Raw genomic sequence first — 12,121 nt, 5'->3', positions numbered from 1 at the left:
AAACAGAATTCTTCAAATCCGTGGATAGTTTTGATTAGGTTACTGCTTATAGATAGTCGGTACATGCCTCATGGACCAAAGTAAATATTCATTTCAGATCTCAGTCCAATCATCAGGTGCCTACAAATTTATTGCTGTGGATTGAAAGAGATTTGCAGAGGTGCTTGTGTAGAATTGTGAAATCAGATGTAGATCCTTGGAATTGCTTGTTGACCATAAGTGAATGGAAGGCAAAGTGCTGCTGTTCTCCTCTGGCTCATTTTTAGTTTTGAGATTCCAGTAGGCAGTGCTAAATGTGAACCCCTTCAATGCTGACCCCTCCCACATTCCCATATGCAGCTGCACATTCTAAATGCTGTGAAAAAACATCACACAGCACAGTGTGATCTGCAAGCATTTATACAGTAGATGAGCCACAGTGACTGTTCAGGCTTGAAATGGGTGTCACAGTTTATGCAAGTTCAGGAATGAAAATTTTGAAATGAAGAGAGGTAGGAAAAGCTAAATCATATCTTTGTTTCTGTGAAGCATTTTTCCATAAAAACCCAAATGTTGATGCCTAAACAAGGCCAAAAATGTACTGTCCCTACCTTTCATTAAGCGTGTTTGCTTGCACAGTGCTAGGATCATCTGTAATTGAGACAAAATTCACACTTCTGCCAGGTCCATATGGCATTTCTGTGCTGCTGGGACAGTCTAGCAGTCTCCTTGTTTCTGAGCACGTGACGCTGAACCATCCCAAGGTGTAAGTTCAGCCAGCTTCAGTGTGTTGCTGAGCTTGCTGCTGATGGCAGGGAGCTGGCTGGGTTCTGTCGCTGCCCCAGCCAGCTCCCACAGCAGTTCCCTGGCAGCCTGCTGGGCTGCAGTAGTGTGTCAGTGTGGCGTGGCTGTACCAGCAGGCTGCTGGCAGCATGACCAAAGCTGCAGAGCTGTGGGCTGCTCCTGGATATGTCTCCTCAGCTCCTTGCTCTGCCCAGATAATAGGCACTAGTATATAAAATTGCTCTCCTCTAACTCCTTTTCTTTTCCTGCTGTATAGGGACGTGCTATATGTACGTGTATGTACGTGCTATGTAATGTAATTACGTGTATGTAATGTGCTATATGTACGTATATGTACGCTATATATACGTATATATGTTTAACATACATGTTCACGAACTGTCAACCTTAGTACTATTTTTTCTTCTCCTACATTAACCAAAGCTTCATTTCATTTAGAGCACTGTAATGAATTGACTCAGCAGCACAGTCAAGGATACACACCCCCTGGGTGCTTCAGCTTTTTCCACAGACATTCCCAGTGTGTCGAGGGTCACTTTCAAGGCTTGTATCTATCACAGGCATTTGGAGATCAAGTCCAAGTGGTCTTTGGAACTGCTTAATACTCTGAAATCGCGTTCCTCCAAAGCTGGTATCTCCTGTTTTGGACACAATATCCCGAATGTGGAGATAATAGATGTTGCCCTTGGGTGGAAGACCTTCATTCTCCTGCATGGTGGTTTTGGACATAGCATTCCAACCAAGGAAATCACAGTCAACCAAAAAAACCCCAACCCCCATCCCAAATTGTGTAAGGAGTCTTGGCAACTCAAGCAGAGCCAAAATGATGTTGAATAGAACTTAATTATTTTAATTTTATTCAAACTGAATCTTCATCTGTGTTGACAGTACTCTTCTCCAATCTACTTCACAGTGACAGGCAGAATCCAAATCCCACTCAAATGAAAGTAAGAGGAAGCCAGAGATGGACTCCTAGCAAACAAACAAAAACAGTTTGACATTTTTACTTCAAAAGCACAGCAGTGGTTTACCAGCAAGGACTGTACTCATTAATGCTGTCTTATTTGTGCTGCTACCTATTATAGTTTTTAGTGTTACTTTTAAAAAACATTTTTAAGAGCCAAGCAGTTTCACTGCTTTGAAATCTCTCTGCCCAACAGTGAATCTTTGCATTCCTTTTCAAAACAGTCAGTTCTTTCGTGTGAAAGCTATGCAAGTAAGTTGGTGAACATTCATCAGTTTTCAAAGACAAATGGAAAATAAAGGGCTTCCTTATTTGAGACCACTTTACTTTTCTGCTCACCGCCTCCTTACCCATTTCCTTTCCTTATTTGTCCTCCAGCAACAGCCAACAGCTGCTGCAGCCACGCCGTGGTGTTGAAGTGCGATGTCGGGTGAAAGGCAGACATTGTGTGGAACGGTGAGAGTGCCAGCAGGGCACTGCATGCGGGAACACGTTCAGGTGAGCCCAGCAGCTGCTGCACCTCTGATGTGCAGCTCAGCCCTGTGTCACGGCCACTGTGCACCCAGTTATCTGTGTGAACAGACAGAAGCAAGAACCGGCATGGGCGCGATGCCGGCAGCATAGTTAGCATCACTGCCTGAGAAAGCATCCTACTTGAACAAGTACAAGTACACCCATCTAAACAGAAATGTCCAATCTCAAGTATTTCTGTAGCTTTCAAATATTGTGCTTTACAGTTGTGATATTTATGTGCGGTAGACTGTAAGAACATTGAAAACAACCTTTTTTGGGGGGGAGGTGGGGGACAGCTTTAAAATAGTAAGATATATATGCAGATGCTATAGCAGCCCATAGCAGCAGATCGGAGTTACTTCCACCTCCAAATATGGTCATATGAAAGACTTTTTGGTAAGTAGCCACACACGTGGCTTGCAAAATCTCAAGGCAAAAGAAAGAATTCGGGATTTTTCAGGACGGCTGTGTGATTGCAGGTAATATTTTAATGTAAGGATAACAATCAAATCACGAATAGTGAGCACACGCATAATAGAGAACACGTGCACTAGGCGTCAGGCAGCAGCTGAGGGAAGCCAGCAGCCATCCCTGCAGCGCAGGCAGCGCCTGGCCCGCCACCTAGTGGAGTGCGCCTGCGGGCTGCTTGTGCAGCCTAAGTCAGTGCCAGGAATGCCAGGGGGATTTAAGGGCAACTTTTTTTGTGAGAAAAACTACTGTGCTGCTGTAAGTTGACTGTCTCTCTTCTGCTCTGTCAAGTGGTTTACCTTTTAATATCTCAGCTTGATGCAGAACTCTGCTTTCCACTTAATCCTCTGTTTGGAGTGTCTCAATTAACTGGATAATTATAGGAACACAATTGGGTCTTATCTTAACCACCCTCCACCTCCCGTTCCCCAAAGAAAGGAAAAAAAGCCCCCACAAGCAGCCCCCACCAACCTAACCTAACACCCCCCTCCTCCCAATGATTCTATATTCACTTCAGCTGTATTTCCCGTATGTATTTGTAATGTTATATGGCATTACATTACCATGGCCACTTAATAACAAGACAAAATTAAAGCACTTTAAATTCCTTTTATTACCCACTTGTATCAACTTGGTAAAGGTACTGAAAGTGGGAGAGAGGGAACATGCATTTCTAAAGACAGGCTTCGTAACTTAAAAATGATAGCAGCTGCTAAAATATAGAGCTGTTCTACAGAGAAACAGGTACAATAACAAACTGTGCTGTGGTTCAGTTGTTAAACTGCTGCTGTCAGTCAATGTGATCCCTACCAGCTAACAATAAAAATGTTTTGACATGCAATCTTGTATACACTTCAATAATAGTTACCTAACTGGAATTTTCAGCCATCGAAATATTTCTTTTCCCACTAGCTTAGAATCATGAAAATTTCGGTGTGCTACAAGTCCTGCTTTAAAGGGCACCCTGTCAATGACAGAGCCACCAGAACAACTCTGTAAATTGCATTGTACAGAAGAGCTGTGTAAAATACAGCTGTTATATTTCATAATAAAAACCAGCTTATCATCAGGGACAGAGGGCTTTAGTGTCTAATACAAAATACCATCGTGCAATGGGAAATGGAGGCCTCTCCCAGCTAAGCTCCATTCAGGCCTCAGCTGGAGCAGAAACAGGGCAGTGCTCACGCTCTGGGTGACCACAGAATTAATGTTGCTCAGCTCGTGCATATCCCTCACAGCGCCCAGCACGAGCAGAGGCTGATGCAGCGAGCGTGGCCACCACTCATCCCAGCTCAGGAAGGCAATGGAAAGTACAGCTTTCCTCACGGCTCCCCACCACGCTCCTTCCTGCAGCCATGCAGCGATGTGGTTTCATCTCCCAGTGGAAGAGATCTGTGAATGATTTGGAGGTTCAGAGTTCAGGGGTGGTTTGGAAAAACACCCGGCGGGCTGCTACGCCCGTGGGGGAGCGGTCTTGTTAGATATGTTGTCTCTGGGTATTTCTGGCATTTCACCTCCTGACTGAAGTCAGGAAAACTCAAAGAAAGAAAGAAGTATGGAAAACTACATCCAGACACTTCCAAAATTGGAAACTAGTTTCCTAATGTTTTGCCAAAAGCACAAGTTAGATCTTGTTTTAGCCACCCAGTCCTCCTTGGACTAGAAAATATTCAGTACAGTTTCCTTTCAGATATCAGATAAGCAGCATAAATAGCCACCTAAGAATCAAAGACATGAGTAATTCCCATTCATTAGAAATGTGCAACATAAGTAACTACTTGTTTCACTGCTCATTAATTACACTGGGATGCCTCCAGCTCTGTCACATGCATCCAGGTCTGCTTCCATACTGTCTCCTTTGAATAAATCTATATTGTCCTTCTGCAGGACTGCACCAGTGAGAAGAAACAGGACAGGCTGTGAGTCGTGGGCATCCCACTGCTTCTGCTGTGCTGATTCCTGGGGAAGTAGGAGGAGAAGAAGGGCTCCAGCAGGTAAGATGCAGCCATCAATTTTGCTACTGTTATAACAGCTTGTGTCTGAGGTACCATTCCCAGATGGCTCTCCTAGGCCCTCAAATTTCAAACACTGCCAGGGAGTTTTGTAATTCACCTCACAGTAAATATAAACACTGCTTAGTGGATGGCTTTAATGCTGCCTTTCTGCTTCAAGGCTTTTTTGTTGGTCACTGCTGCAGCACTCGAACTTGTCCCAGGGCTGCACGCAGGCTGCCATGCAGCCAAGGGCTTAGGAATCTGTGCCATTTGAGTTCATGCTGATTATGGGTTTTGACTGAAATACTGTGGTATTCTTTTTAAAGAAAGTACTGAGTCACCAAAACTAGCACTAACCTTGTAAATGCATTGGTTTTGAGAGGAAACGTTCTCAAGCAGATGGAATTTCTGTATAGAGGGGAAAAAAAAAATCTTCAGTGATTAGGGCACTCGTGTATGGGAGCCATACAGTCAGCAAAGAGCTGTTATTTATGAACTCATCACTAAACCTGCAAAGGAATTGAGCAGAGCAAGGATTTGAACCAGACTAGTTCCCCAATCAGTGGTTCATGGTCTCAGTGTATACTGCTAGTGCCAGTTTATTTCAGAAGCCTTGCTAAATATTCATGAAGTTTGGGATAAAATCCCCAAAACACAACAGTTATAGGAGCTGGATGAGATACAGGCTGCTCAAGCCCTTGATTCAGGCTGGTCAGAGAAATACCTCATGCTCGAGTACCATCTCCCACACAGCGAGCTTATATGTATGCTCTCCATTCAGCAGGATATAGAAAAAAGACCCCAAAAGTCAACTTCCTTTTTTCCTACTCCAATTCTGCCTACTCCAATGTACTAGAAATGAATAAAATTAAAATTGGACCATACATTTATATTCCCATTTTCCCTCCAACATCTCTTCACTGGATAAGCCTGCTTTTAAGTTTGCCACTTACTCATTTCTTCAAGATTACCCTGAAAGGAGTGATTTTGTTTATCTTCAAAACGAAAGTTGGTGGGAATAGTAGCTTCTCCAGTATTAATTATATGAGCAGAAAGTGGTGCTGTGAGGTCAAGAGGAAGTGCAGGACCTCAGTGCTCAAAATATTACCAAATTCTGACATGAAAACAAATGTGCTCTGCTGCTTCTTGCTATGTATGGGGAATTTTCTCAAGATCTTCAGATCAGTCTTCTCTGACCACAAAGGCCAGATTCTCATTCTTCCACTTTCTGCTTTTGAGAAAAGATAATAGTTTTTTGTTGACTTTTTTTTTCTTCATCTTTTCTTTTGGTTTTCTGGCAGCCTCACGTGGGCCCAGCACTGGAAGCAGGAGCTCAGAATTGCACACTACAGCCTCCTTTCTTCAGCACTGCTGTGGCCAGTGCCATGTGTTCCCAGGATCCTTGCAGGTAACGGGCTGAGCTGAGGGGTGCCAGCTGCTCAGGGTCACAATGAAGATCTGTGGGAAGCTAAGATTAGTTTTTAATCAATAATCATAAGTTCCTCTGTTCTGATCTTATACCAGATCTTAGTGTCACTCTAATGAAAGCCGTAGAAGACGTAAACACACACGAGCTTGCTTACCTAGGAAATCAAAAGATAATGGACATTTACAGCCAACAATCAAAACCATAACCAATTTGGCAGAGGAGCATTTTATACAACCAGTGATTTTGAAGGCTCCTACAGGTAAGCTACAGCAGCAAAGCAGCAGAGGCACTGTGCCCCACCAGCTCTGGGAGCTGTGTGAGGTGGTGCCACTGCCCATCAGCCCCTGGAGCTGACCTGCTGCTGCAGGAACCGATGTTGTGCTGGGCCTTGTTACACAGGGCCAGCTCTCATCATAAACCATGTGGGGAATTCTAATAATTATACCTGTATAAGTAGGAGGATAACTAAAACATATGTTACCAGGTTCTAGAAAAGCTCTGACTAGCTACCAAAGTTTTCTGTACTTGTACAGTCAACAAAGTACAGTTGGAAAGAGTACCGTAGCGAGACAACAAAGGAACAAACAGGGAAGGAATGCTCACCTGTATCCAAAAATTTAGCCTTGCAATGAAAAGCTCCACAGAGGAGGGATCTCCAGAAAGAGATCCTTTGCTAGTGCTAGTCAGCCCTTAAGTGGGGTCTAAGAGAGGTAGAGCCAGGTTCCACTCCTTCAGGTGATCAATCAGTGGTTCAGGCCTTGACTCAACAATTCCCATACAGTACTTTATCCAAACACTGAACAACTGTGCTGTGCCATTGGAGTAAAGTGGGAAGTCCTACACATTGAGAGGTGACTGCATCAGCTGCAGTGGAGTGCAGCTTCCAGCCCTGTCTCCTGAAGGTCAAGGATGCTTCTCACAGGTGAGTTTTTGGGTGGTGGAGTGTGATTGTGAAATTTAGAGCTAGGCCTTTTCTTAGGTACAGTGGAGTTTCGTAGGTTGGTTTCAAAATCATACTTTTACTTTGCTAATTAGGTGGTATTCATGGCCAGCAACTTGAACTAGGCAGTGTTAGAAGCGTGATGTGTCAGTGCTGGGTCAGAGGACAAGGGTTGTCAGTGTCTGAACCACAGCTGAAATGCTGTACCTGGCCTTGGTTACATTGCTGAAGCTTTGTGGGGTGCAGTTCTTCTGTAGAAAATGGAAATGAGTGTTATTTGTCTACCACTAAAGAGTGCTACAGCAGGCTGTTAGCTCCACTGGATTGCCTATATGAAGCTGTACAGAACTGCTCAGAAAGCTCCACTAGCTAGTTGGGATTTGGACTCACATTTTTTCAGCTCCACTAACTAAATTCCAGTGTAATAATTGCAATAGATTCTTTGTCTGGTTCTTCTTTTATTTTGCATTCATTGGAAAGGACCTTCTAATCTACGCACCAAGCTCAGCAGCAGTGCAATTGGGAAAGGAACTGAACTTTAGGGCTTCTGTCAGTTTGGATTGAAAATAATTATGCAAAGGATTGTGAGATTTTGCTGTCTTGAAATGAGAAATGCACTTGAGCTTCAGTTTATCCTGGAATGCAACTTCAATTCAAATCTTAGCTTCACATACTATGATTTTGACTTTTCCTAATAAAAAAATCAGGTGGAAATGACTGAATTTGCAGAAAAATGCCTCGATGGTAGTGAAATGAGAGCGCCTGACACACTGCCTCATGGTGTTCATTTTTGCTCAGCTACAGTGAAGGCAGATTAGGCATAAATTACTCAGTGAGCAAATGCCTTGTTTTCTCTAAAAACTCCACCTCTTTTGGGCATCCTGCCCTGTCCCCACCCCTTGCACTTGTCTGCATGTCTTAATGGCAGTATTCATGCAGCTGGTAATTTATGTGTCTGAGAGAGAAGATTTACACAGAGCCTTCCCTTCAGTTATTCAGAAAATGTGAGATACAACATGTGATTTGTTAGGTCCCAAACTCTAACTTAAAAGTCATGAACATCTTAATAGCTGGGCTCGAGCAAGAGGAGTTTTATATGCAATTACTTGAGCTAGAAGCTAGTTCTGAAGTCCTCGCTTTACACCTAGTTACAAAAGTTTGTCTTCAAAATAAATACAATGCCTATTGTAACATAAGCACACAGTAATTTGGCTTGGCTGAAGCAGTTCAATGCTCTGCTCTAGAAGACAGACGGAGCTGATCCAGTTACGGAGACCTACTTGATTCAGTTGGTGTCTTGTGTCATAAACATGAATTGTTAATTTCATATTACTCATAACAGGCGCACTGTGAATGTTTGCAGCGTTTATAGGATATCAGTTACAAATGTGATTATACCAGCCATTCCTCAGGACTGACACCAGTTTCAAATTAGAAGCTGACAGGCCTCACCTGCTCCTGAGTTCACTGACAGGTCACCTTCTTGTCATTTTGGCTGTCCCCCCCTCACAATGACATCTGTGTTCATAAAGGGACAACGAGGGACTCTAAGTTGTTAGAATTGTTGAAGAATAAGAATAAGGTGTCATCTACTCCAATAACGTAGTACTCAACTTTGGCCTTTCAGATGGCGTGATGCTTGTAGCACCTGACAATGTTTCCAGATACAAGAATAGCCGATCGGAGGGGCAGCAGTTGTTCCCTCTTCTATGCACGGATGCTAGGCATTCTGCTCAGTGTTAGCCACAGAGTATGGACAATCTCAGAGTATTCAGCAAAGAGTTTCAAAATACTTTTTACATAAAGGAATAGCACATTAGCTTAAATTAAAATATTCAGAGATGTTATTACACATTCAGATTTCAAAACAACCTGTGAAAGGCAAAAGGTAAATACTGTTCAACAAACAATTAGATAAAATACATTTAAAGCCTTTTCAATTTTTGGACATTTGCATGAATCTCTTTGTGTACTATGGGCATACATGCAAACCATAATGTTATGTGGAATTGCCTTAGCACTTAAAAACACGTATTTCTTCCTTTCTAATGAAGATTTTTCACATTCACTCAATTTATCTAATGCAGTTGAGATAGGGCAGTCCAATTACTCTGCCTAGACACTTCTCAAAACTTGGAAAAAGGGCATCCATCTTCCAACACAACTTCATAATGAGCTTATTTCTGTCAGTGAACACACAGAAATGTCAGATCCAAACAACCTCAAACTGTCCAGAATAAAGATTTGGGCTCCTCTGCATTTCAAGTTTACTCAGTAAGTGCACAAACCAGTACATGCACGCCTCAAATGGATCAGCTGTAGATCTGTCTTCTTAATGTTTGGGTTTTACAGGAAGCTAAGCATATAAGCATATACATATAAGCCCAATGAAGTTGCCTGGCCCATTCCTGCTGTATGTAGAGAAAAAGGTCTGTGGGTGAGCTCCCAGCTGTGGGGCATGAAAGCTTTTCTCCTGGCTGCTCCAGGGGCTGGACAGAGCTCAGTTGTGTACTGGTGGGAAAAGAGCAGAGACATGTTCCTTAGAGGGTGGGAAAGGATAAACAAGATGTTGAATTGCACTTTGCCAAATGAAGGACTCAGAGCAGTCAAGGAAAATCTTTTTTTCTTTTTCCCTCACTAAATTAGACCTTTATTTTTGTCTTAGACACTGTGGCTAGCAGAACTGTGAGGACAGTCACAGTTGCCATCATTCTCTGAAATCTGTCCTTGATTTTATTTTCTGCTTCAGGAAATATATTACAGTATTGTTATTTTATCTATATTAAATAGACCTAGGGCCTGACTCTTCATGGTGTAAACAAGTATGACTTCAGGAAAGCAGTGCTGAATCACGCCATCTGTGTGTCTGATTCTTAATATAAAAAGGAACATGCTACTAGAGAGTAAACAGAAGTAAACGTTTGTAATAGAAACTCATGTTATCAACCCAGACACCCCCCTTCGGTGTTTAGTAGGAAAAAAAACCCACCTACAGTAGATTTACAGAAACCACCACTTTTTTTTTTTTTTTAATGATTTGGATATTGATCATTTTTAATCTTCTTCTCAGAACAACCGGGAGATCTATTATAGCTTGAGCCAGCCATGAAAAGCAGGTCCGTTCTTTAACCTGCCCCAATTCACTTGGACATATTTTATATCTCCAGGGATTCAGCCACAAAGTCCATTAGAGCATCAGATGCAGTGAGGTCAAATCAATTGTCCATACTGCAGACAAGGTAACCATCATTTACTGTAATTCTCCCCCGTCATGGTAGAGGAGAGGAAAGGTTAAAAGCTGTATTACCATGAGGCTGTCTCATCTATCTTTCAGTATATTGGTAATACCTAAACATTGCTTAAAGAACTGAATGCACAATCTTAAATCTGTGTTAAAATGGATTTAGAGGTTAGATTTCCAAATTGAGAAATTTGCTAATGATGATTTCTTCAAAGAAAAGCAGAAAGAATAAAAATTTTAAAACAAAAAGCTTAAAATATATAGTCACGTCTGATAGAAGTGATCCGAAGCTATACTGAACGTTCATCCCACAGTGACCTGAATGACTGCTATTTATCCTTCCCTATACATAGATATATTTACCTATGAAGTAATTTGCTGTCATCTCTTTAAGGTGGAGATGCTACGACAGTCCAAAAACAAAAGAGGAAGCAAATTCAGGATGTATATTTTTGCACTGTAAATCAAGTCCTTATGTGTTTGCACTCTAGGATGGGCAATAATAATTGACTGAAGCAATCACTGCTGTGGGAAAACAAACGTCCTGGCAGTGTCGCATCTGAAGGTCAAGCCTGATGACACAGTAAGCACCTGAACTCTCACTGACTCCCGGGGAGGCGGCCTATGAGCACCTCCCGGAGCTCGCCTGGCAGGGACAGATTTACGCAGCTGCCGGGGCGGGGGGTGAGGATGCTTTCTGCTCCCACCTCCTTCCGTTGGGTCTGCAAAGTCATTTATTTCCATAACAGCGCCATGTTCTCTCTGGCGCCTCTGCTTGGTATGTCAGCTGCATGAAACCAGAGAGAAAAGGCACTTCTGAGCTGCCAGGAACTGTGCATCCCTCCTTCAAACAATTGTGCTGGCTCTGATTCACTTCACACAAGCTGATGCACTGTTTGCACGTAGGAGAGCTGTGTCCACCCTGCATACGTGTGAAAGCTGTAGCACTGTGGCCCAGATCTTGTTGGGCACTGTTGAAGCAGGAAGCAACAAACCCAGCTTTATTCACTTGAATTGCTTATTTGCCTTTTCTAGGTTAATCTTTTCTCTTTCCCTGGATTTCTTTGATCCTGGGATGTTTTCATTGAGAAAGTGATTGAAGAGGCATTTAGATTTTCTGTATTATGGAAATCTTTTCACAGCTGTCAGAATCACTCATTTTGTCCTTCTGTTTCAGAAGCTAAGTTCTAAGCAAACATACACATACATTTGAAACAGAGGCAAGGGAATAAGGAACAAGAAATAGTCACTCTAGTACAAATGTGTATTTCTGAGGCTGACATATATTCTGACATATGTTCGTGGTAACCGTCTTGGGAGACAATGGGATGAACTCAGTGGTAGTGTAAGAGCTGATTATGTAGATTGCAGATAATAAATATTTGTAAATATTTGTAAGACTTGGAGTTTAAGACTCAGCACAATAAATTCCACTTTCAGGTAATGTGGGCATTCAATAACCATAAAAAGAAAGTGGTAAAAGTTTTGTATGTGCTGAAGGAGAGAGAAATGTGCTTTAGATTAGGTGTTACATACCTTTCACTTAGCTGCTTTTCCTCTTCTGTTTCCTCTTTTCATGATTTACCTTAATGCAGACTCTCTGGGCTCCTTTTCCTCAGTCTGTGTTGCCCATCCCCTCTGAATTCATCCCTATGAATATTTATTCACAGGTCTTTCACAACAGCGCAGACTGGCACCGTGCTATAAAATAAAAGTAGCATTCAATTATATATTGTATATAAACTGTAAATCTTTGCAAAGGTGATTACCAGAACAGCATTTTTTAAAA

At 42.3% G+C, this 12,121-nt stretch overlaps 1 protein-coding gene and 1 long non-coding RNA gene across 17 annotated transcripts in view; one reads left to right on the top strand and one right to left on the bottom strand.

Annotated features, from left to right (window-relative positions):
- Positions 1–6,947, top strand: part of LOC116230390 (uncharacterized) — a 107,669-nt gene extending 100,722 nt beyond the window's left edge. The window contains exons 9-11 of the long non-coding RNA XR_016469151.1: positions 2,126–2,245; positions 4,616–4,722; positions 6,024–6,947. This is a non-coding gene — a long non-coding RNA (uncharacterized LOC116230390). The remainder of the gene's footprint in view (positions 1–2,125; positions 2,246–4,615; positions 4,723–6,023) is intronic.
- The window catches only part of LOC116230564 (uncharacterized), a 57,168-nt gene continuing 46,595 nt past the window's right edge, over positions 1,549–12,121 (bottom strand). For 8 of the 16 annotated variants that reach the window (XR_016469135.1, XR_016469144.1, XR_016469145.1 and 5 more), the window contains 2 exons: positions 8,544–12,033; positions 3,191–6,190 (listed from right to left, as the gene is read on the bottom strand). The gene's annotated coding sequence lies outside the window, so the exon portion shown is untranslated. Of the gene's footprint in view, positions 1,756–2,097; positions 2,318–3,190; positions 6,191–8,543; positions 12,034–12,121 lie in introns of those variants that run through there. The other 8 variants (XR_016469141.1, XR_016469138.1, XR_016469142.1 and 5 more) reach the window with 8 other exon arrangements.

This window comes from Phasianus colchicus, chromosome 9, assembly GCF_987193195.1.
Source record: "Phasianus colchicus chromosome 9, bPhaCol1.hap1.1, whole genome shotgun sequence".
NCBI classification, from domain to species: domain Eukaryota; kingdom Metazoa; phylum Chordata; class Aves; order Galliformes; family Phasianidae; genus Phasianus; species Phasianus colchicus.
Note: the sequence above shows the minus strand (reverse complement) of the source record. Positions and strands in the feature narration are given on the sequence as shown.